The 20,212-nt window shown below is 40.9% G+C and overlaps 1 long non-coding RNA gene across 2 annotated transcripts; it reads left to right on the forward strand.

Annotated features, from left to right (window-relative positions):
- Positions 1-2,646: 2,646 nt before the first annotated feature.
- On the forward strand, positions 2,647-9,982 carry LOC128143626 (uncharacterized). 2 transcript variants are annotated; one of them, XR_008235825.1, is made up of 3 exons: positions 2,647-3,438; positions 4,198-4,379; positions 9,517-9,982. It is a non-coding gene; the product is annotated as an uncharacterized LOC128143626 (long non-coding RNA). The 2 variants fall into 2 exon arrangements; XR_008235824.1 differs by lacking the exon at positions 9,517-9,982 and having other exon boundaries at positions 4,198-8,010.
- The last annotated feature ends 10,230 nt before the right edge of the window (positions 9,983-20,212 follow it).

The raw sequence follows: 20,212 nt of genomic DNA on the forward strand, positions 1-20,212 counted from the left end.
TTTCTCCTGCTCCTCTCTTTTTAGGTCCCCATATCAATTATGCTGAAAACAGTGGCACATCACTTCAGTTACCCTGAAATGTGACCTACTGCCTTTGGGGTGACATCTGCTTTATAGTGGAACATCGCTTCAGTTTATCTGTGTGTGGCTGATGTATGTATCATTTATTGTTTTCTTTAGTTAACAGTTAAAAAAAAGGAAGTGAGCTGATTAAGTTGAGGTATTTGCTTTAAAAGTTTCTTATTTATTAAAGCAGTATTTATATTACAGTATGGACTGGTATCTCAGTTATTTCCACTTCTTTAGATCTGCCCTAAATGAGAAGTGTTGTGGTCCATCAAACCAGGTGCTGGGGAATAACAATCCCCTCAAACTCTAGCATAAGTGTGAGGTTAGAGTAGACTATAGTAGTGGCAATTTTGTCAGTCATATTAACCAAAGTCTGTGTAGTACGGTAGGGTATGTTTAGTTTGGCCATTGATTCAGAGCTGGGTTACTGTTCATTGAGGAGTAGCATATTGTTTAAGTAGGGCATAACATTTCCTCACAGTCTTGACAAATTCTTTGTTCAGTCTTACAGATTTTCCCATGCAGAACTTGGGAAATTCAGTTTGAGAAACTTGGCTCTTCCCTGTTAGGATAATAGAAGAATATCTAGAAGCATGTTAAACAGTCCCTCTAAGTCAGCATCCACTCTCTAAGTCATAGCGATGCCTTTCTTGAAGTGACAAAACTGGTTTGATAAGATGCAGTCATGTCAGAGCTGGAAGTACAAAAGTGCATTTATTAAAAATGAATGCTGTATCCTCTTTCCCCTCGTGTATCTTGTCACTGACATGACTTCACAAGTTGCAAATCTATTAAACGTTTCAAACATGAAACTAGAGCTCATTAAGCAAAATGTCAACTGGTATATAGCAAACTGTTTCAGACTCAAGAGTGTTAATATTTGTCTCCAGAGTTTTTTGTCTTCTAGGTTGTCACAAAGCAATCCAGCTGTCTGGGAATACAGCTTGTGTTTCATCTGATCAGAGTCTGACTGTCCTTTGGGGTGAGGTAGTAGGTTGTATAGTTTTAGGGTTATGCCCTGCCTGTCAGATAACTATACAATCTACTGTCTTTCCTGAAGTGGCTGTGATATCATCGCTGGATGTGTCTTCAAAAGACAAAGCAAATATTTTTCAACTGTAACATTCTCTGGCTCTGTCTACATGTTGGATTTGGTTCTTGTAGCAGGGTTATGAAAGTACACAAATGCCATTATAGTGTTTAGATTCCTGTATTTCCCATTCAGGTTCAAAAGCAATTTCCTTTTTGTCATTTTCTCGGAGAGGGTGGGGTGTAAGTGACAGGGCACAGAGGTACCACCCGGTCTGCAATGGGCTTGCTCACACTCAGCTTTCTCGGACTGCCATGAGAGTGGCCGTTTGGAAACAGCTGACCCATTTCTCCATTACTTTGTGGCATTTGTGTTCATATTCACCGGAAACTGCCACTTTTGATTCAGCAGCTATTTAAATCCACTTTGCATAGGCTGTTTGAGAAACTATGAAGTGATGAGTTGGACAAAAAACAAAGAGGATGTCATCCAGTTGCTCGTGTTCTGCCCTGGAATGGGTAAATGCTTGAGCCCTAAATAAAGAGGTTTCTTTAAGCAGTTTTTGTATGCTGATTTAACTTGCTTTTTTATTACATAATGCTAATTTGGGAGGAACGGTGCTTGCCACTATGGTTCTTACATCTCTGGAGTCACCCCACCAATTCTGAGTGACTTCCAGGTGGAATTGTGAGGAAGGGCCGACAGGACATAATTACGGTCTTTTTAAGGCTAAGAAACGTGTGGGCTAGAAAGTGCTAAGGGAATCTTACTTGCAAATGATGAAATGTTAGTTTCCTTCAGAAGATGCGCCTTCATGCTCTAACAGGATGAGGTAGTAGGTTGTGTGGTTTCAGGGTAGTGATTTTGCCCCAATCAGGAGATAACTATACAACCTACTGCCTTCCCTGATAAGCAGCATAGCAACATCAGTGTCTTAATTCACAGAGAAACAAAAGCTAAAACGTACTTCTGAGACCAGCAAAGTAAGTCTAGATACAATTGTTGTTATCCTGTCCCTAATACCTCTAAATTTAGTGTCTCGCATTATTTTTAATAACTGCCTGCAAAACAATTATCTTTTTCAAAGTCTTTATCATGAAAAATTGAATTAAAGAAGTTTTGCTTATTTCAAAGTTTGTCTGTTCTTGATCTGTTTTGTTTCTGGTTCATTTGAGTGGAATGAAGTTATCATGGGAAATGATTCCAAAAATGCTGTGAACTTGCATTCGAGATGTTCATATTTCCTTGACATCTAAGTTTTGAGTGCAACAAATTTTACTAGCAATGCACTGTTTTTGTTCAACCTTACCTCCCCCTCAGGAATCTTCCAGTGTTTTACTAATAATACCAGATTAAGTCACACAACATTCTTCAGCAGGTCAGCTTTTTATTATAAATAAAAAGCTGCAACAATGAAAATCAAGGACCAGATTATAAAAGCAAAAACAGGCACTGATTTGGTCCCTCATTTTCCCCTACCAGGCTCATTTCATGACATTTAAATGCCCCCAGAAGAGAATTCTCTGCTATCTAAAAGGCACAAATGTTAGGTCCATTAAAGACATTTTGAGAATACAAACTATAGAATCTTACACCATAAAACTGTGGAAGAAAGGGACTATAACAACAAGGTGCTGGATTTGGTTGTAGACATAGAATTTGTTCTCCCATGTGCAAAATATAGCAGGAAATAGGAATCCTGCAAACCTTAAGGTTACCTTAAGACCAAAGGTATCAGCCTGGTTATGTATAACCATTTGTATATATTTTGATTATACAGCATCTCATTACTGTAGACTGGAGTGAAAATTGAAGTTAGTCGTAATCCTCTATTCCTGTCTCAAATGCTACACAAAAGAAAGCCTTGCTCATGTAAAAAGCATTACCCTCATATCTGTAGGTATGAAAAAACTGATGTTATATTCGACAGCAAAACTGGGTATTTAATTGCTTCTCTGGTCCAAAAATATCACACGTATCTGGACTCAGATGGTATTTGAGGTCATTCAACACCTCAAAACTGGGCCTTTTGTTACTACCTTTAATGAAAGGTTAGGAACGTTATTTGACTCGTGTTCATAGGGATAAAGGCCATTGGTACAAGAGGAAAAATTGCTGCATGTCTGAAAAACAGGACAATAGGCGATACTGTGGCTGGTTTTAATCTTCTCTTTTCTTCTTGCTGTTTAAAGAGGATCTCTTAATTTAAAACTGCTGTAAGGATACTTACCATGCTGGCCATGTTCAAGGGCTGTGGGACATGCATTGCAGATTCTGAACTCTCTTTCTTCTGCTGAAAATGCAGACTCAGAGCTGCAGTGTAAACATCTTGGATGAGTGTGAGTAGTGATTGCACTGTGTGTAGCTTAAAAGATGCTGCTTCTCTCCAGGATACAAAATTGGCTGGAAATTTCTAGCTTAGTCTTACATTCAGTAAATACATAGCAAACGTTCTGTATGGGAGAAAGGGGTGAACAGAGGGAAAACGCTCTCTACATTCTACAACAGCCTGTTAGATCTCATCTCTGAAGTCGTCTTAAAATCTTTAGGCTCTGCCTCGGTCAGCATTTTGTTCTTGGTAATGAGCTGTGAGTTTTCAGATTCTAGTCATTCTGGCAATCCCATTAAAACAAAGGGCCAAAAAAATGCATAGCGTTTACTTCACTAGGATCTACAGTAAATGCAAAAACTTGTGCCTATATTTAGCAGCGTGCAAGCCTGCAGTTAATCAGGTCTGTCCTTAGCAGTAGGTGTCATTAGAGCTAATGGGAACTCCAATAGAAACTTTAAAGCACAACTCTGTGGTACCAAATATTTTCCAGAACTGTATACTGCAAATGTTTGTATCAAAATGTAAGTAGTAGCTTGGTCTGCTGGAATTATGATGAAAAACAAGCTGTTTTTTTAAAACTCAAATCAGCATTACTTCTTGAGGTCATGCGCTGTTGTGTTGCACATGTTAGGTGTGAGGAAGAGGCATAATCATGAGTACGCATAACACAACATATGATAAGTGTATATCATAACATATGATAAGTGTATATCATAACATACGCTTTTATAATCTGTGTCTGCTTAAACTTTTTTTTTTTTTTTAGTGTAACAGCAGTATCAATCAATGAGCAGAAGCTTAATACATCTTGCTGGAACAAAGCCTGTACATTTGCTTATAACAGACCAGGTGAAAATCGGTGGGCGCGGGATTTTCTCCGAGGCCAGGATTTCAGTTGTTGGTTTCCCCTCTGTGCCCTGGAGAAAGTATGTGGTGTTTTGAGACAAGGTACGAAAAAGACATCAAGCAGATCCCTGACATTAAAGCCACTGTTGCTGAATTTTAGATCTCTGCTGCATGGATGCTTGAAGCATTATACCTTTTCTTCTGTGGTCCTGTTCAAGGCTGTTATGTTTTTGTTGGTTTTTTTTAACGTGAGCAAACCTCCATGTTCTCTAAAACCAGATGCCCAGCATGAAAATTTTTACCTCATTTGGCAAAACACTAAAGCAAAGGCAAATGTTTTTAGACAATCCTAATAACAGGCTGTGCTACCAGCCCCACTTGTGAAAATCCAGCATTGCGACTGTACGTAGGTACCATGAAGTGCCAGCTGCTGGGGCTGTTTCTCCGCAGCTGCTCTTGAGAGAGCAAAGACCTTGAACACCAGAAGTGGTTCCTGGGCACTCCGCTGAAAGGGCAAATTACAAAGGGGGATCCATACTGGAGAGAATCCAAAAATGCAGTTAAGACCATAGCTGGCATGGCAGTCCGTGCTGGTACAGATGCAACATGACACACCGCATATTGCTAAACAGGAGCGGCACTTGTGGTTGCAGAGAGCTGGTGCTCATCAGGAAAGAAAAGATGCCTGCCTTCCCTTGTGCTCGGAAAGGTTCCCCACACAGGGCCTGGTCCCAGGATTGTGCTCATACTGGGAGACAGCTATTAAATGAGAACAAAATAAAATGTTAGCAGAAGTCGTCTGTGGTAAACCAACATGCACCATTCAGAGAATCGGAGGTCTGAGCATATTGCTAATTGCCATGAATGTGATTGTGCACAGCAGTTACCTAGAGATGGTGTAGCTAAAACCTCTTTGGGCTTGGGGCGGGGGGGGAGTGGGCTGTAACTAACGCAATGCAGTTCTCACAATATGAATGCATACCAGTTATGGGAATAACGGTTATCAGGATTACCGATGAAATAAAGTCATTTCTGTCATGAAATACAACAGCAAGTAGAAGGTGGGAAGGGAGCAAGAGTACAGAATTGGATTAAAACTGCAAAAGGGACTGGTAGAAGCAGGGTGGTAGTTATACAAACTGGAATTTGAGCAGGACTTCATGGTTAAACTACAAATGCTTAGGAAAAAAACCCCAGGAATACCAACAAATGATCATGCAAGCAGGAAGATGCTGCCTCTTGCACTGAATTGACTTTTCCACCAGGCAGACAGATGGAAAGAAGCAGTCCAGCTGTGAGTCCGCCAAGTGCTTTTGCATGGCGGGAGTGCAGGAAGCAGCTCTGCGCACACGCTGCGTCACTGCAGGCGGAGTGGAGCGACGTCAAAGCACTGCAAGCATTACAGACACCAAGTAGTGTTTGTATTTTCAAATATCTCTGCATGAGAGGTGTTTGCTCTGCTGGGCTTTTCCCCTGTAGTTCTCTGCGTTGGTGTGAATTACTATGTGAAGTGCGAGAGCTGAAGCCCACCTAGGCGTGTACAGGGGCCAGTCAATAACGGGATGCACCAAATTGTACCCCACTCGCTGGTAACGCTTGGAAGGTTTTTGAAGCAAAAAGAATTACATCAACTTTAGAAAAATTTAGTAGAAAAAAATCCAAACAACATGCTCTTGATATTCAGAGATTTCACAAGGTTGTTAGCTCTAAGGTGGCAACAACCTATCTGGCTGCACCTAGGAAATCCTGCTGATGCCATTGATTTTACACAGGTGTAACTTGGGGGGGGTGATGTAGTTCACACTGAAAAAGGCTGTTTAACTACAAGTAAGATCAGCTTAAGGAGCGTGTCTGCTTGCATCCCCTCTCTTAGAGCCCCCAGCCCAGCCAGACCTTTGGTACAATTGCCCTGATATCAAGATGGGTATGTCTCTTCTTGGCAGAGAGGGGTTTCCCCTAAGACCACCCAGGATATGCTCCAGGGCCTTCAAGCACAGCCTTTAGCCCTGATTAAATACAACCTCAGCTGTCTTCCATAGTGCTTGAACCCAACCAAAGTTGTGCTCAGGTTTGCGCTGTAGCACAGCCCATCTCCTTTATTACAGGCTCCTGGCTACACCTGCCTGCAGCAGTGCTGAAGCATAGAGTCATGTCTGCCTGGCTTACTCTCCTTGTGCCTTGCTGGAGTCTCACTGAGGCAACATCAAGGAAGCAAATCTGGGCTCCTGCTGGAAAGCCTCCAGCACTGTGGGCTTTGCAGAACTGGGAGAGCTGCGAGCAGCTGAGCTGCAGACATCTTTGTTGCTGCAATGCAGATGCGAGAAGTGGAATCAGTGGGAAAAAGTAAAACTTAGCCCAGTCCTAAGAGCAGCACACCGAACTTGAATGACAGGAGTATTAACAAAACATTTTAAAGCTATATTGGCATGGCTCTGATCCATGTGACTCAAAATCATCCATGAAGATATCCAGGTATCAACTTCCATTACAAAAACTGTGGGAGATGGGAGCCTTTGAAGATGTCTACAAGGATCTGGGATTCAGTGACTTGGATGCCCAGATCTCACCAAAAGAATCAGTGCCAGCACTGCTTAACAGAGCAAGACAAAGACATCAAAAAACCTAGGCCAAAATACCCACTGATTTTCAAATAGGTCTGTGTTCCTAAGTCACTTTGCCATTTTTAATTGTTTTACAATTAACAGTAATGATTACCAGTCAGGCTAAGCATTTGATGGTATAAAGGCTTTTGTCTGGTTGTGGAATACAGTTCATGCCTGGTCTCCAACACAAATCAAAACCATATGAGTAACCAGGTTAAGAGACAACCAAGCTGTAACTAAGTTCCCTGATGTGGCTTATGTTTGTATTCCAGCCAGGGCCTGAGGCTCTTACTCGAGATTTTTCCCTGTCCAGCTTGCATATGCAAATGTGAACAATAATATTTCCATCCTCGAGGAGCCCAAGTGAGATTTTATAATGTAAACAAAGGCATTAGTGTGTTAAAAAGGTCTCTCAATCAGCTGAAAGTGTGCAGCTGTTTACATATTAGTATATGGGTTTAGTTAACACTTGGAAGAGAGCAAGAAACACTTGATGCACTTAGAACCAACACAAACAAAAGTGCCTCTGCATGTAAACATCTAAACTGAAAATAAAATAATTCCTGATAAGGTAAATTGGCATTTACCTTTTGTGAAAAATGGCAGTTTAATCCTTCCTTTACACAGCAAGACAGGTCTTTTGACCATCTCGTTTTCGGTGATGAAAACATCTCACTTTGTGTGGAACTGTTCAGACTAAAACACAGTGTGCAGCGCTGCAGGGTCTGGGAGGTTTCAACCTAATCTCAGTCTTTACAGTCCTTCCTGAGTACATTGTTCCCATGAGGACACATACACGCTCTTCTCTCTGGATTTAACCTGAATTTGGTACTGCCTCACATCTGTTAAAAAGCTACCCTGCAAGCTTGACAAATGGTGTTGGAGCAGTGACTATTGGAAAATCAGATGGGGAATCCCATAGGTCCTATTTTTATTTAGGCTTGGCTTGCTGGCTCATTTCAGTGACCTCCGCTGAGGTTAGGCATGTGATGTGCATGGTTACAATATAAAACCTTTTTTTTTTTCCCCTCTAAACTTTCAACATGTCCAAAACTTTGGTTATATTTTCTTTTTCTCTTCCTTTCTTTGCTGTTTACCATGGGTAAAATAAAATTATTGATGGCCCAGGATTTAATGATTTACCATTTATTTCCCCATCTTACCAAAACTCAGAGTCGCTTTGGAAGTTTGAATGGGCAGAGTAGTTTCCACTTCATTCCCCTTTGCAATTCAGTAGCTTTTCCAAAGCTTAAGAAGTTTTAAAACCTTAACCATAGCAAAAAGAAACGTTATAAATATATTTCAGACATTCATCATGTTGTACTATCTGATGGAAAAAAGTAATCATTCCCAAATTTTATTAAAATTTGAGCAAAATGAGAATTAGGAAAATCTCCCTTAGAACATGTCCACACTTGAAAGAAGATTTTTTCACACTAGGAGCAAAGAAAAAGAATTGTATTATCCGGTATATGGTACTATACCCGTAGCTCAAGCTATTTCCAAATTTCTAACGGAGGAGCTACATCTCCCTTAGTTGGATGAGTACATGAACACACAATAAGAAATGGTCATTGTTCACCTAAAGCTAAAACACAAACAAAAGGAAACCGCCCTCAGCTGCTGCTGGCGTATTCCTGCCTGCAGCTACTTGAACCACGCTCAGAGCCTGCAGCTGGAAGACAAGATGCGGTTTGACCGTATGTGAGCCCAAACACGTGGTGACTTGGTTCTTACAGATGATGCCAAGTGGAGGTAAACACCTCAGCGCGCACGACGTGAGCGGTGTCTGGGGTTTGCTTCAACCTGCCGATGCACAAACCTGCAGCTGTATGTCGCATCCGGCAGGTTATTTCCCCCAAAGGTAGTAAGGTGCGCTTTCCCCCCCGAAACATTTAAAGCATTGTTATCGCTGTCCAAGCCTGGAGAACCCTAGGAACTCATTTTTTGTGTGCTCGGCTGCTTTCCCCTCACCCCGGTAAGGGAGCACCGAGGCAGGTGGGCTCACCTCAGCCCACGGGAGGCTGGGGTCCGGTGGCTGCTGTGCGGCGGGCAGGGGCCAGGCTGCTGCTGCTTTCCCAGCCTCAGCCCCCGCTTCTCCCGGCTGAAGCTTCGCCGCGCTGATTTACGACTCCCTCTGAGTGCCTGGGATGGAGTTATAGCCCCTTGTATTACACGGTGCCTTCTCTGTTATTCTTACTGCACGCCACAGATTTATGATGGCTTTTAAGCCAGGCAGCAAGTAAAGAAATATGATCTTAACAAAATATAGAAGGGACCAAAGGAGGTCAAAGTGTGGAAGCTGAACACTATACGGTGATCCAGGATTTCCTTTTATTTACTGCTCGCACCTTTTCAATCTCAAGTGGATTTTGGCTGTCTCAAGTGGCCCTACCCAATGGCTGGGGAGGAGTCTGTAATCCACTGAGCCGAGACACTTCGCCATCAGCGGATATCTTTTATTACGATTTAGCACATGTAGGAAATCCCAAAATACCATTGGTGAATTAAATAAAGTTTAGACAGAATGCCAGAAAGACGCATAGCATCAGGGTAGGTAGGAATCCCACATTTATCTCAAAAGGCTTTTTATCTTGTGCCATCTCTTACCGTGGCACTGACCTGTGCTTTTCTAGGTTAATTATGTCCTGCAGAGCTCCTCTGCTTTTGGTGCTGAAGGAGAATAATTTGTGATAGTCTTTCATAGAGAAGTGGAGCAAAAGCCATGCCTGATTTCATCAATGTGATGGTGTGATGAGGAAAGTAATGCTGTAAGTAATTCTACTTTATAGCATTATTTACAGATATTCATCAATTATTCCAAAACTGTAGCTCATAGGAAAAATTCAGGCACTGCCCTTACCCTGCAGATGGATAATGTGAGACCTTACAGCACATGCAGGATGACACGAGGACAAGGGCAGAGCTGCATGGAATCACCTGTGGGACCACAGCCCGCATTAAACACTCTACGTCAAGATGCAAAGCAAAACAGCTGGCAAGAGGGAAGAAAGCTGTAATTACAGCCAACAAATGACTCCTGAGCCAACACCTACTGTTGAGGCCCTGCTCTTGAAACAGAAGCCAGGAACAGGAGCTTTTTTCCCCTCCAGGTGAGTACTGTAATCCCCTCCAGCTATAGTATCATTCCCTTCATTAATAAGACAAGCTCTGGTGTGCTCCGTTTCACTCGGATGTATTATCATTATTTCTTGATCTGAGGAAAGAAATCTGTTTCCCTTCTGGATACAGCCCAGGGCTATAGCAAGGTTCCCATGGTATGTGGTTTTTGGTGGGCTTTTTGTTAGTTTGTTTCTTTTTTTTGAAAGGTACCCAACAGTCCAAATAATAGTCCACCTGCTCTAAGCTTCCAGAGCAACATACTCTCCAATTCTCCAGCTGCTTAATGCTGGTCACGCTGTGAGCCCTTTCTAAAGTAAGGAAAGTTAAAACAGGCTGGGCCCTAGATGCCCTTTGGTAATGCCACAGGCCACTAGGCCACATCTGAAACACCTTTTCTTTGGAAGCCTGGACTCTCATAAGATGCAAGATGGACATCAGAACCGATGGTCAACACAAAACTGCCTGCCTGGGGTCCTCTGCAGACAAATTTGTTTACCTGAGTCCAGAGGTGACTCAAGCTTATAAAGTTAGCAGCACCTCTTTAGTTTTCAACACAGAATATCTTTAAAGACAAGTAAACCAGTTATCGGAAATAATTTGCATGAGGTTTATTACAGTGCTCGGTTACCCACCACGGCTGCCATTTCTTCCCCAGGTGTAGTGCCTCAAAGCCTGAGGCTTTGCCCTAGAAGGTCACAGCTGTGGGCCTCCTCCAAAGTGGCATCCAAAGCAGGGTGAGTGATGTAACTTTGCTGGAAGGGGAGATATGTGCCTTCCCACTAACCTTGGGATCCTCATGTTCCCCAGCTCTCTCTTTTTCAACTGACTACTGAATTTCTCATGCCTATGTGCTCACAATATGTGCTGTTTATCATGACATCAAAACCAATATGTATTGGAAATGTTAACGTTGCAGTATGTGCCTAAATGTAATACCTAGATCAGTCAGTTCTTGTGTATTTTGAATATACTATATCACTAATAACGTGACATATGGCAAGACCTCATACAATATGAACATGCTACCTCCTTTCTATTTTTTTCTTCAATGTTTTGATGACTTTACTCATCAGAAGATCCCATGTATTTGCTAAGTTGCTGTCCTCAGCTTAGTCTTTGATTATTGATGATGTGGGAAAGGTGAGCAGGGAACAACTGTGTCCTGCCTCATGCAGTAAGAGACCTAGGGAATGGCACATGCAAAATGATCAAAAAGAGATGCTTTTCCCCAAGCTGTTAAACAGTGGAGATCTTTTCTGTTGAGAGCACCATGGTGCAGCTCAAAGAGCAGTAAGAGTGAGAGGTGTATGTGGATGACCACAGCAGCTGTAGCACTCCTGTCTCAGCTAAGGATGGATCCTTGGAAGGACAGAGTCTAATTTAATGAAGGAACTTTTTCACTTAAGTTTAAAAGTTGTGAAAGGCTTTTCTTATGGTAGGAGCACTGGCTCCAAAGAGATTTGGCAAGAAGCTGCCACTGTACTAAACTTGCTTTCATTTAGATGGTTTTCTCTTTGATATGTTTGCTTTGCAGTAGTGACTTGGCTTGAAAAGAACATTGTGGAGATAAACATGGTTAAGATAAATCTCAAAGCTGCTGTATTTGTGTGAGTCCCCCACTTTGGCCAGGGGTAGACTTCCAGCTGAAAGCAGTCTCGAGTTGATAGCAGGCTTTGCGAGGGGTAATTAGTTAGTTTGCTAGTTAATAATTTTTGCATTATGTTTCACTACCTTTATAATATGATGTACTTGGCTTATGCAAGAGCCATGAAGATGTTCCTCAGATTCTGTTCTTCCTGTCAGGAGCCTCTTGCCCTTGCACCTGATTTGTGTGCTCAATTATAACCATTCCAGAGGGACAGATAACTCGGATTTTATGATAGAACGAAAGTATAAAGTCATAGCTTAAACTGTATTGCACTTCTTGCTGGGCTGTGTTATGCATATTTAAATAAAGAAAGGTCAAAATACTGCACCACCATAGAAAGGGGCACATGATGTCTTTATCTGTAGAACAGGGATAATACTGTATGCTTATATACTGAGACTTACTGCAAGTTTAAGGGCACAAAACCTGAAGATTTTATTTAGCATGGCTAGGCTATGTTGTAACAACTGTCAGATAGTAGTTAATTCTCAGAGAGTAGTGGAGGGGACTGAGCCATTTACAGTTACTGTTGCTTAACAGTTTCAGGTGAACACAGCTTCTTGTGTACTATGCAATCAAAGACTCAAATATAGACTGTATTGCTGATAAAGTAATAACAGAAATTACTGATCAGTTCTAAACTTTGAAAATGCTCATTCTTCTTTTGGTGGCAAATCTAGATCCAGCTTCTATATGTGGAAAAACCAAAAACTCCTAAATATAGCTTTAGTTTTCTACATCATAGCTACAAGAAGAAAATACCCATGAATCAATAACGAAGGCCTGTAAACACTCTTCTGGCTCTATAGTGTACTTAATCTCAACCAGGGGCTGTAGTAAACCACAATTCCCCAGCTGCAATAAATGCTGCAGACTCCAGAGCCAAGCAAAAAGTTTAATTAAAAGCAAACTGATATATATAAATCTGCTGACGCAATCTCTCACTCTTGCATCTGAAATTATATATATAGGCCTCTTCCTGGAGACAGTGGATGATTTAGACTTCAATTTCACTTAAGAAGCCTCTCAACTAATGCTATCCAGCAAGTGTCTGTGCACATACTACATAAAGACTTTGTGTTAACTAAATGCATTGATCTCCCATTGCTTTACATGCCTAGCCTATCAGCTGTTGAGTTATTTGCCCAATTTAAGAGACTCAGCAACGTTTTCCTGTGCTCTAAATAGCCAGGCATCACTGAACTTTTAGGAGGAACTACATTTGGCAGTTAATGGGTATGACAGCACTAGTGCAATAGATTATATTTTGCTTTAAGTAAGCTTGGCAACTTTGAGGAAATGTCTCGCTGATGCTTTAGCACCAGACAAGCTCTGCTCATGTTAGCAATGTTTGACAAGCTGTTCTATAAACATTTAATGAAATGCAGTTTCTTCTTGATTTGTGTCCGAAGTCTAACCTAGCACTATGCTCTTCAGCCTGAACTCACCCCTTCTCCCTCCGTACCCCCATGCACTGTAGCTGTTTGCTGGACATGATGCTGTAAGCCCCGTAGTTAATTCACAGGGAAGTCTGGGTTAGATGGTACCTCTGGAGGTCATCTGGTCCAAACTGCTGTTGAAAGCAGCACTTTAGATTAGGTTATCCAGGGCATTGTCAAGCAAAGTCTTGAATATTTCTATCAAGAAAGGTCCCACCACTTCTCTGGGAAGCCTATTACAATGCTCAGTTGTTCTCTGGCTGAAGAATTAATTTTTTCTTATGTGCAGAAGGAATTTGCCCTAAAGCAACTTGTGCCCCTGGCCTCTTGTCCTGCCATCAGGAATCCTTTCGAAGACAGTATCTCCACCTTCTCTACAACTACCTTCTTTGGGTGTTAGAGACACTGACTAGATCCACCCTGAGCCTTTTCTTCTCTAGGCTGAACAAATCCAACTTCCTTTAGCCCTTCTTCATATGCCAGGTTCTCCAACCCTCTAATCATCATGGTGGCCCTCCAATGGACCCTCTCCAGTTTTTCAATGTCTTTCAGTGTCTTGAGCTTAGGGGCCAAAAGTGGACATTACATTCCAGGTGTAGCCTAACAAGTCCTGAGCAGAGTTACATATACATTGGCTGGCCTAATTAGTATGGTCATGCAGACACTGGCAGTTTGTGGGACTTTGGACCAACAATATTTTGATGCTGATTTTTCTGAACCTGGAAAAGGAGCAGGATGACAACTGTTATGGGACTTGGGAATAATACAAGTCTTGGTTGGTTTTGCTTTCTTGGAAAATAAAAATGTGTAAAAAGTATATGTGATGCTAATGAATTCAGCATAAAATGTATTCGAGAGGCAAAACAGCTTCTGACACAATATGAAATAAATAGTTCTAACTTGCTCTCAAAAATTAGAGGTCATGTATATCAGGGACCAAATCACAATGCCTTATATCTTTGAGCAAAAATTAATCTATTCATCTCATTTTATTTATAGTGGTCTTTGTTGATTTACATCCATATAGTGTTTTGACTGTTATGCACTCTCTTGATGCATTGCTAAAGGAGAGTGAACAATGGAGTCCTCATAGCTAAAACTTTTCTTGCATTCTTGAAGAAACACAGGAATGTATCTGTTGCCCATGTGTACCTGGCTAGATCAGTAAAGATAAATCGTGCATTCATAGATGTATTAGGAGACCTCCAAAAGATTACTGAGTTGGGGATATGCTAATCAGCTATTGTTAAACCAAAAGAGACAACTGCCTTTTGTATTAAGGGGAGGCTTTTAAAACAAAAACAAAAAAAAACCATCACAAAACAAAACCACTAGAATATCTGTTCATTAACGAAAGCTCTGTTTACTGCAGTAGTGATCACACAAATCAAAGCAACCAAAGATACAGCCTACAGTTAAAAGATTTATCTTCACCTGTGCTTCAAGCTTGTTTTCATATGGATTAGTAAAATTCCAAATGTGGGGAATAAATAAAAGACTTCAACTTAAAACATCTAAAACTCAGCTTGGAAATACAGAATTAATTTCTTCCTGTAGTAAAACAAGTTCAGAATCATAGATTAACTCACTTTTATTGCAAGATACTAATACAAAAATGAGACCTCAACAACAACAAAAGAATAGCAATTATTTCATCAAAACATAGGCCTTAAAGCAATTTTTGCCCTTTTCATCTTACTTGTTTTGCCTATTTCATCTTATTCATGGCATTTGTCCTACCATGAGCAGGGTGACATCGAGACTAAAGCAGGGTAAATGAGTTCAAATCATATAGTAAGAAATCCTAATATTCAAAGCATAGTAATATGCTGTAGAATACAACATTTAATAGAAATCTTTGGGAGAAAATGCTACCTGTCTCTTCTTACATTCCTTCTGATTGAACAATAGGTCAATGTACTGAAGTCTTTTATTTATTTATTTATTTATTTATGTTTGCATTACCTAACATAGACTAACTACATTACAGGAGTTCCTGAAAAGCAGAATAAGGTCTGGATATGCACTAATGGATTTTTGTTTGTAATTAATGCCCTGAAATGTGTCCAGCCTGATGCTAAATCAAATGTTTAGTGGGCTAAAAGTACTGCAAGCCAAGAAAAGGTTGAAAGCCAATATGATGATACTTGCCATTTTCTCCTAAAGGAGGAGGGAATCCTGAAAATGGAAAACTAGAAGCAGGAGGAAGGGAGGATGTAGGGAGTGACTCAACAGGTGACGAAAATGCAACTGAGATTGTGTATGTGCAACATGATCAGGTTGGAAAAATAATTAGTTGAGCTGGGAGGAAGGCAAAATGAACCTGTAGTGGAAGAAGTTGGCTTAGTCAGGAGAGAGAAATCTGATGCTGGAGAGAGTCTGAAGCTGAGCCTGATCAATCTGATTTGAGTTTTTCAAAATGCAAATTCTTCCTGCTCAAAAGGACATCATCTAGTGAATGGAGTGTACATTAGATTAAAATAACTCCATTTGATTTGGTCTTCAAACTGAGAGTTTGTCTCAAACAATATCTGAACTCTCAAGTGTGTGAGATTCTGCAAGCCAAGCAAGAGCCAGAAGGATCTCCTGCAATTCAATATTCAGCAGCTGTTGAAGCTTTTAAGTTCCTAATGTGCAAGAGGGAGTCATGGAAAAAAGAGTCAGGGGACAAGAGATTTTAGAAGGACTGTTATTGACTCGCAGGTGTAAATGTCCGCTGAAGACTGAAGTAAGTAGGGGGGAACTGGCAGAGAGGACTTGGAGAGGAACATGGAAGCTGCTGAGAAAGATAATGTTTCAACACTATCAAAATTGTCAGTATGTGTATTAAAGATGGCAAGGATGAAAAAATGAAATCCTGGATTAAAATAACACATCAAGATGAAATAAACTGGATCTGAAGAGAGGCTGGAGAAAGATCAGTCTGGGGCATCAGTGATCACAGCAGGGGTGTGGAAATATTATATTTACAGATGCATCAGAAATATAAAATGAGGACTTCGACTTCCAAACATTGGGAATCTGAGTTAGGGCTTCAGCTGCTAGACTCATCTGAGATTCTGGGATATGCACATGAAGCTCCCTGGCAAAAGAGAGAAACTGAGACACCCAGAATACTAGGAAATTTTATTTAAGAAAATCCATAAAGAAGCAGTAGAAATTATGAAGAAAAGCACTGAAACTTTAGTTACGGTTTACAAACCCCCAATATGAATCTGTCTTAACATCTTCCTTCCTCGCTTCCTACTTATTTAACATGTTTTCCATGTACAATAGTGCCTTTATACAAAGTTTCAACTCTTTTGCAGCAAGTGTTACTGACTTAACATAAAGCTGCTCTTTGAAAGAAGAGTTACTTTCCCTTTTGGCACTTCTAAATATTTCTGTTTCAACTTTGTGCTCCTTTCCCCCCAAGATCTGAGTTGCAGAGCTGCTTCCTTCAGTCCCCGGTGGAGGCCTATTTGTATTGGCTTTGATGTAAGCAGTAAGCTGCTTAGTTTAATTTTAACTTTTCAGGGGAAGAGTTTATTCACAAATGAATTACACAGCATGAAATCTAAAAGCTGTAGTTAGATGCTCATGGAAAAAATGCATAACGAGTTTCGTTGGGAAAAATGTTACAGAACTGATGTTCTCATCTAAAAAGACAATGTGCTTTCATGAAAACAGAGTGGGCAAGATGAAAAAGACAGGCTTCGACATCGACAAGGAAGGGGCTGCAGAGTGTCATTTGGTGCGCCTGTTAGGTGAACTACATGTGCAGACTGGAATTAGAAACGCTGCACAGGGAGAACAAAAATTCCTGACTTCCAAATAGCATGTCCAGAACGTAGTCCGCTGAACTGGCCACCTTGCTTTTGGGATGTTTAGCAATGCTCTTCATGGTAGCATGATACTGAATACCTTGTAAGTATTACAGTTAATTTTTGTCATATCTTCTAATGCTCTGTGGTCATTTGTTTAGTACCAAGAGCATGCATCATATTTTAGAGCAGTAATAAATTGTTATGCTCGAGGCTGGCTAGCTCCTACAAGTAGTGTGTCTTTGATCCTTAGGAAGCCACAAACCTCACTGAAACTTGTAGACATCACAGCTCCTTTCATCCATTTCATTTATTGAAAGCTGAAGTAGTAGATGCTACCATGACAGTCGCAAATCAGCGTGGCAATACTGGGGTAGGTTGTGATCTGAAGCCTCAAAAATAGACCTCCTGACTCTGAGAGCAGATGTGGGAGCCAGGTCCTTGTTTTGGTGGAGTTGAGTGTGTCCAAGATAAAAGCCAGAAGCAGAAATGCAAGCACGGAGGTGTTTTTGGGAAAACAGAACTTTGAGTACATTCGTTGTACATAAATAGGATTATATATATACAAAAAAATTAAGTACAGGTGGTATCTTTATCAGTTAGTCTTCCCAATGGAAATAACATGCAAGATTTTGAAAGCTGATTAACTGCTGGGGCTAAAGAGAATAAACTCTGACAGTCTTACAAAAATCAAAAAGATCAAAATAATCTTAAATAAGAGCTAGACTTTTTCTAAAAATATTTAAAGTAACAGCAGGTAGCTTCCCAAGATGAGCTTACAGGTGACATAGAATTGAAGAGATAAAACCTTTGGGGCAGCTACACAGTGTCTGGGTAGTTAGGAAGCCCAGCTGCAATGCTGCCAGTTCAGAAAGACAAAATGGATAGATAAAGCCACCAGGCAGCTGCCACTGATCAGAAAATGTCCTAAGAAGTATGGAAGAACAAAAAAACTTGACTGCTTTGGCTCATAACGCAGAGAGAAACTGCAGCAGCAAGGAACTTGCAAAAGGAAATGAAAAGATTGTCAAGAAATTAAAAGCTGTCAAGATTCCTTCATGTGGAGCCCTGGGTCCTTCCAGTATTTCAAATTTTGCTTTACTTTGGATACAGATGCTAGCATTTATAGACCCAAAAATGAGTGCCATAAGAGAGAGTGGAAGGTTATTACTATAAAAGTCTAAATTTTCTAGGGACACAGCATCAGTCAAGACTCTGTAGAATGATTCTGCTGCTCTTGGTTTGGGAACACTAAACTAGAATAGACCCAAAACATAAAGAGTTGGAGTGGGGATAGGAAGGATTGAAGCGATTGCTTTACCTTAAAATAACTAGTTAAGGCAAATATTAGCTATAGAGGAAGATGTCTTATTTTAGCATGTAGGTAAAAACGTTCCCTAAAGTTATTATCCCTGCCTTGCTATCAGCCAGATCTTCTCCATAAAGGAAAACTTGCCAGCAGTTCAAGTACTGCTGGCATATGAAAAATGTAACCAATTTTATATTGGGTTATTATTTAAAAATCATCCCATAAAGTCACTGTAATTAAGGTTATCAATGCTCTAAATGCCTGGGATGAGCAGGAGTACGAACGTTGGATAAAAATCCAAGAAGAAGGATGGAGACATTGCATTTCCATGCTTGCAATACCCAGCCCCAACCCACTAGGTAGTGGCAGGAGAAACTTCCATGGCTGGTCACCACATGCTGGTTTTTTACTCTCTCTTATAGGGTGTAGAGCCACAGGTGATGATGTATTAGGTTTCTTTAGAGGCATTTATGAAGAGAAATCACATTGGGCCTGAATCTAATGATGAAAAATTGCATAATGTCTCAATGAGTTGCAAGAGAACATGGAAGAAAGTACAATTTATGGGAGTAGCAATAATGTGTCAGCTTTCTCTGGGAAGGCTGCAAAGACACATAAAGTACAGTAATGCAAACAAGGACAGTATAATTAATTTGCCTAATAGACACCACAAAGCAACACAAGATGAGCAAACAACGTAGCTTGATGTGGTGCAAGGAGGGAGATTTGGCAGCCTGTGAAGTAAGAATGAATCTCTCAAACTGTGGTGAGTTTTTTTTCTGAAAAGCTATGCTTGAAGGAGGTTCTCAGAAGTGACTAAATCAAAGCATTAGGAAATAAGTCCGTTTAAAAAAAAATCTGGATTTGTGATTATAGAACAGGGTTAGTAATCTATTACAATGAGGTAGAGGCGGGGAAAAGCAATGTCTGTGCCCAGGTATTGGCCAAAAGAGGATACAGGCTGCAAGGAGGGGTGCATTTCTGCCGGAGGAGCTATAGCCATGGTCTGACTGAGGCACGAGGGCATGGCTGCTTTGCCAGACCGCACAAATGGAAATGTGTGGTGTGGGCATGTGGCAGAAGGGCTGCTTACCTCTTGGCCCCATTTAAGATTTTGAGGACTTCAGTGAGACATAGGTATGACGCCAGCCACAGGCTTGCCAAGCACATGTGTATGTGCTTTACACACCACACAGATGTTCGGGTCTGTCAGTGACACGAGAGCTCGAAACCCTCTGCACTCCCAGCCCTCGGCCGATGCTGTCACCTCTACTTACTGCGTGCTGTGTCACCTCTCTTTCCACATCCCCTAAAAAAAAGAACCAAATACGCCTGCAGCTGCACGGGTTTCTCAATGTTATCCTGCCAGTAACACACAGGGAGCATCCTCATCCACAATAAATCATGCTCAAACTAACATAAATATTTGTTAATCTAGGGCCCCTTTAAAGCTGTGTTACAGCTTTACCTGCAATTCTCATTAGGCAACACTGCAGCTTTTATCTGCAATAACATCTAAACCGGTCATTTATCTGGAACATCTGTGTTTAGCTGGAGGAAGAGGGAGGCAGATGTACAGTCTTACTGATATAACCATGCAGCTAAAACACATTTGTGCCTCTGAAACTTTGACAGTCCCTTGTCAGCCCATGACCTCTGGATTGGTGGGTATAGACTTTATCATGTGGGGCAGTCAGCAGCTACAAATTAATAGAGAAAAAATTTTTTTTTGTCCTGTGAACCACATTAGCCACAGCATTATGCCATTATTTTTTTTCTTCAACTACTTTTCTGGTTCAGTTCCAGTTCAACTCCGCCTCAGCATAAGCTCAGCCAGGTTGAATACGAATTTCAGCTGAACCAAAATCTCTGCTGGTTCAATGCCCCTTTCTTGTTGTGATACATGTATTATCTAGGAATCAGAATGCAATTAAGATTGATGAGTATGAAGATTATTTTCTGGCTTTTTGTGACTCTCATAGTTGTATCTATTCCAACCTCTAAGTCTTC

The sequence above is a fragment of the Harpia harpyja genome, chromosome 6, assembly GCF_026419915.1.
Source record: "Harpia harpyja isolate bHarHar1 chromosome 6, bHarHar1 primary haplotype, whole genome shotgun sequence".
NCBI lineage: Eukaryota > Metazoa > Chordata > Aves > Accipitriformes > Accipitridae > Harpia > Harpia harpyja.